Source organism: Diuraphis noxia, unplaced genomic scaffold (genome assembly GCF_037042655.1).
Source record: "Diuraphis noxia isolate RWA-SAM2 unplaced genomic scaffold, SU_Dnox_SAM2 contig0001, whole genome shotgun sequence".
NCBI classification, from domain to species: Eukaryota; Metazoa; Arthropoda; class Insecta; order Hemiptera; family Aphididae; genus Diuraphis; species Diuraphis noxia.
This window is the reverse complement of record NW_028301711.1, coordinates 82,993,417-82,999,395: the sequence shown is the minus strand read 5'-3', so window position 1 is coordinate 82,999,395 and position 5,979 is coordinate 82,993,417. Positions and strand designations below refer to the sequence as shown.

General features: G+C 29.1%; 1 pseudogene; it reads left to right on the top strand.

The window, feature by feature from the left end:
- Positions 1-3,548: 3,548 nt before the first annotated feature.
- LOC149062105 (uncharacterized) lies at positions 3,549-4,574 on the top strand (annotated as a pseudogene).
- Positions 4,575-5,979: the final 1,405 nt, after the last annotated feature.

The window sequence follows — 5,979 nt, the reverse complement described above, 5'->3', positions numbered from 1 at the left end:
TTAACATAAAAAAATAACTTACTTCTTGATCAATAATATTTTATGGCTTAGCACTACTTTTTCCTACTTAAATAATAAATTTGTCCATAATAAATTATTTAAACAATTGAATTTAAGGTACTTAATAATATTATAATTAATATTTAATGATTACAAAAAACAAAATAATTGAAAAAGTTAAAAACGTCTTATTGGTCAGTCAGTTATCAATACTCAACAGGAAAAAAAATAGGATAGAACATCCAACAAACTATATGTCTATAATGTCTTGAAAATAGAATAATAAACGATGACTTGGCAGTTATCTGTGAGACTATCCACTGAGGAATATAATATCTGGTTAAATATGATTGACACAACACTCAAATATAATAGAACAGACTATATATTCTTATCTGTGGGATTATCCACTGAGGAATATATCCGGTTAAATTTAATGAAAAATAATTTATCTTAAATTTAAATTAAGGCGGTAAAAATCAGCAATGATAAAATATTATCAATAATATGGCCGATGGATGAAATCATGAAATTGCCGTAAATTCATATCAGTAGGTAACAACTTGTCAGTCCTTGGACCTTAGATCATATACAATGGATGAAGCCATCGAGCTAATTCTTGAAGCCAGAATAACGGCTCTAATTATGAGATAGCCCGTTTGACTAGCAGCGCCGACCTAGTGGATGTTATTACAACTACGAGAACCGTAACTACTAACTAGTTGTGACCGGACAGTCGTGTAGAAATCATATTACCGACGGGCGTCGGCAACCTGTTCTTTATAATCGTGATGCCGATAGAACCTTATCATACTTATATAACTTGTCAGAATAAAGAAATTCTATCGAACTACAACTATAATTATGATTATGTAATTTTTCATGACATAGAACCTTTTCATTTTCTGTATCTCACCTAAGTATTGTATGTAGAAACATCGTTTTTGAATCAAAATATGCACAAATGAAAATTAAATAAATGTAAGCAAAAGAACTATTTTTGTAAAAAGTGGAAATAGAACCTTTTCATTCTCAGCCCGCGACATATTATGATGAACACGACGATAACAGGTAATATTTTTGAAATGGAAACATAATTATATTATAATAGCTGAACAATTATTAAACATTTAAATTTCAATTTCAATTTTTCAAATTGAACATTTTTATGAATTCCTAACACAAAATAATTTTCAAATCTTCGTGATTTTAAAGACTTGTCGAAATACTTGAATTAAACTGTAATACAAAAATATTGTAGATTTATGCTCAACATTCTTTTAATTGACTTACGCTCGATTTTTTTTATAATCATTGTAAGCATAACTTATGAACTACCTTGTATTCAATTTTGGACTGCTAAATATTTTGCCAATAGTCTTGGTTTTTGACGAATTGTGTTTACAGATATTTAAAAAAAATATATGGACTACCTTATACCATATTTTCAAACCTTAGTTATAAATATCTACAATTTTAGCATATCATATAATATAATTTTCTAATTTCTTTTCACTAGGTTCATTTGTGGCAGTAGACGTATTGTTGATATAAATCATTTATTTGATTCGATTCAGAAAATCAACTTTTTGGCTGCTCGTTTAAAGATCTTACTTTGGTAAATGAAAAAAAAAATGGTTTTTATTCCGAATTTATTTTTAAGTGTACGATGTGCAACAAATTAGAAGTCATAACAACTGAATGTAATAATTCTTCGTAGGTGTGCATAAATACAGCAGTGGTTACAGCAGTTGTAAATACTGGACAAGGATTTTCCCAATTGGACACTTTTACATCAGTTTTAAATATGCCGAATATGTCCAATTCAAGTTATCAAAAATATTACAATGACGTAAAAAAGCACACACAAGATTTGGCTTTTGATGCGATGATTGATGCTGGCAAAGAAGCTGCGTTAGCTGTAATGGAAAATAATGTCAATGAAAAAGGAATTCCATTGATTACAGTGATAGCTAATGGCGCATGGTCAAAGAGATCTTATAAAAGTGGCTATAACCCTTTGCCTGGTGTAATGAGTATTCTGTCAGATTTTCTAAAAATATATTTAGGTCATCTATAGTTATTTATTTTGTTTTTACTAGACACTTTTTACGTTGATGCTTAATTTATTATTTAGGCGCCTATCATTGGGTATAGGACCAAAAAAGTTCTTTTTATGGGTGAACGTAGTAAACACTGTTCAGTTTGCCAAAAAAAATGAAAATAGTGAAAATGAATCACCATCTCATCATTCTCATCAGTGTTTTAAAAATTGAAATGGGACTTCTACTGCCATGGAATCCGATATAATTGTCGAGGGATTCTGTCAAAGTGTGACTATGCATGATTTAATATATAATAAAATAATTGGAGATGGAGATTCAAGTGTAATGAAGAAGTTAACACTTTCTAAACCTTACGCTGATTACGACATAGATGTAAAAAAATAGAATTTATGAACCATATTTTAAGAAACTATTGCAATAGAATTGTTGACATGTCAGCTCGTCGTAAAAGTTCTTCTGGAACTATAGTCCCAGGGTTTAAGGAAAACATTATAAGATAGAAGGCTTAAATTAAGGTATATTGAGAATATGTATAATTATACATAAGTAATAATAAAAAAAATTAATTGTATATTGTTTTGTTATTATATTTCATTTTGAGAAAATTAATATGTTAGAACCTAACAGTTAGGTATTAATTAATATTTTAGATGCGTTGTTACAAAGGCAATATTGCATAGAAAAGAAATGCCTTTGTTGCATAGTGAAAAAGTGATTCTTCTAAAAAAAGATATTTTAAATAGTCAGTTTCATGTATTTGATAGCCATTCTGAATACTCAAGGTAAATTATTTTATAACCAACATTATCACTTATTATTTTATGATTATTACAGTTATTTTTATTTATTTATTATTGCACTGGTCAAAAAGACAACGAAATTGATTTAGTTCCTCAAATGGAATCTTGTGGCTTATGGCAGATATATCAGGAGCCAAAAATATTGTTGCCCATCATGCTCAAAGCTTAATTTACAATCTTAACAATAATGCTGTTGAAGGGTTTGATAGCGTAGTAGCCACATTTGTTGGTGGAAAAAGGGTTAATTTTTCTTTACGGGGGAAAAGTTTAAATTTTGAGTAAAAGATATTTATACATATCTAAATAATATCATATGAAATTAATTTGTATTTTAGGATCATACAGTGCAAGATGTAATGCACTAATGCTACAGTTTCATAATTTAATTTTGGTCCAAAATATTTAAATAGTTTTAATAAAAAAATTACAAATGTAAGTCCTGGAATATACACTAAAAAATGTATATGCAAGATTGATAAAAACTAGCATAGCAGAGTTGGTCGACGTTTAAATTTTGATAAATCCAGGTATAAATTATTTAATTTAACCAACTATGTACCTATATACCTAATAATATAGAGTGTAATAATAAATATAATACCCCATAGGAATAACATAACACACTTTAATTAACAGTAGGTACGCCAGTACGTCTAAAATACGATTTTAAAAATCTACTGTTATGTTATTTAATAATAGAAAATTTGAGAAAAAACAAAATATTACTGGACCAGATGAAGATTATGGAGCTGTAGACATTGGAATAGGTTTAATTGATATGTCACCTGAAGAATATGATGCCAAAAAAATTGCATTTTTAAAAAATATTGAATTATCCGTTGATGAAATAATAAAAATAGAAAGTAATACCGTATGACGAAAAGAGAATGACGATTGAAAAAAATTTTAAAGAAAACTACTTACGGCATCTAATTTTGGAAAAGTTTGTAAAGAAACACCACTTCGCGATCGAATACCATAAAATATATTTTATATGATATTTTCCAAGGAAGTTCTTCAACTAGGTTTGTGGTCTATTTATATTTTATTTATTTTACAATAGTAATTGTTTAGGTATATAGTAATCTTTATAAAATGTTTTACTAAGGTATGGTATTGAAAACGAATCAATAGCCCGAAATGTGTTCCAAAAAACCATAAAGAAGATAATCGAACCAGCAGGATTGTTTATTCATAAGAATAAACCCTTTCTCGCAACAAGTCCTGACGGGTCAATAGGTAAAGACTGTATCTTGGAGATAAAGTGTCCTCCGAGCATAAAAGAATATACCTACTCCAGATCTCCAGAAGAGTCAGTACATAAAAAAAAAAAAATAAAGTACATAATATCCGATGGTGAAAATTTACTTAAAAAAAACTGATAATTATTATTATCAAGTTCAAGCACGACTCGACATTACAGAAAGGAACTACTGTTATTTTGTTGTGTGTATTCCAAAAGGTAATAGTATAATGACAATTGTTTTCGTAGAATCAAAAATATTATTATTTATACGTTCGATTTTAAACGTATTTATTTTAGGTTTTATAGTAGACAAGATATCCAAATATGTCAAATTTCAGACATCAAAAATTGAACCATTTGTCACATCATTTTACACATGATAAATTAAATTTATTTAATTTATCATGATTTTACATGGAATCGTTACTGCCTGAAATCATTAACCCAAGATTTGATAGATAATAAAGGTCCGGTATACCGACAAAGAAGCTCTAACTAAAATATAAAGGTGTATTTATGTAGCAATATAATATAATACAAACAATTGTTTTTATATTTGACGACATGTCATCAATTCTTCTTTTGACAGTATCGTTTGAAAGTGACACTTTTTCAATCTCTTTTGCAGCCTTGCAGTGGCGCCGAACTCAATTTTTATAGGTGGGGCAAAGTACAAAAATTAATACCCACGACCTACCCCTGCACCCAGATGGCCCCACTACTTACTCTTTCGCAACGTAAAAGGTCATAAACTTTTTCTAACTTTATACTTATAACTTACTATAGGTAGTGAAAGCGTTTTATGTATCACAACATCTCTCATCCACACCCACGACCACCCTAACCACCTGGAACATACGACCCACCCACCCACTTTTAAAGGTGGGGCGTTCGCCCCACCTGTATATAGGGTTCGGCGCCACTGCAGCCTTGTCTCCAAGAACACATCGCACGATTTCTTTTGCTGCTGGCAACACTAGTGTTTCCCCAATTGTGTGTGGTTTTCCATCTTTAGCAATAATTAAACTCGCTAAATAAGATGTTTTAACGATATTTTCATTAAAGTTTGTAAAACTAGACATGCATTTCGATTCCTTTCAGAATGCAGTTAATTTTACCTGAAAAAATTCAATGGGTTTATTTTCTGTTTCTGCATGCTTCGATTGGTGGCGCTTAAGTAGCGATGGCTTCATGCTTTTATTTGAAAGTGTTTCTTGACAAATTACACATTGAGGTAACGGAGTAGAATTTTCAGAACCAAATTTTACAACGAATCCAAATTGTAAGTAAGTATCGTCATATTTGCGATTCACCTGTGTTTTCTGTTTTTTAGTATTTGCGCTTTCGCTTTCTAAAAATCTTTTCATTTTACTTAATTTTATATCAAAAAAACTACATAAAAATATAAAATTTTAATATAAAATACACTTGATGCAAACAACGCGTATGACACTCGTGAATAAACCGAAGGAACTCACGAAACTAAGGTAAAAACACATAATTGTGAAATAAGAATACGCTTATCGGGCTTATCCGATAAAGTTTATCGATTTATATTATATTAAAGAGAATATCGTTATATTTGATAGCTTTTATGAATGAAAATTAATTGATATAGTTAATAATAGATTTGAAGGATACACAAAAATGAAGTCTTTCATCGATGAAAATAAAATAAAAAAGTTAGTTATTACTAAAATTAATAATCAAGAATATAAAGTTGACTCAAACTGTAAAGAATATTATGTGGATTATAAAATTGGAAATTGTACTTGTATAATTGGTAAACATCAATATGCTGTTGTAAAAAAATTTAATTTAACATCTGAACAATTTTTTCCTATACATGATAATTTAATGAAAAATA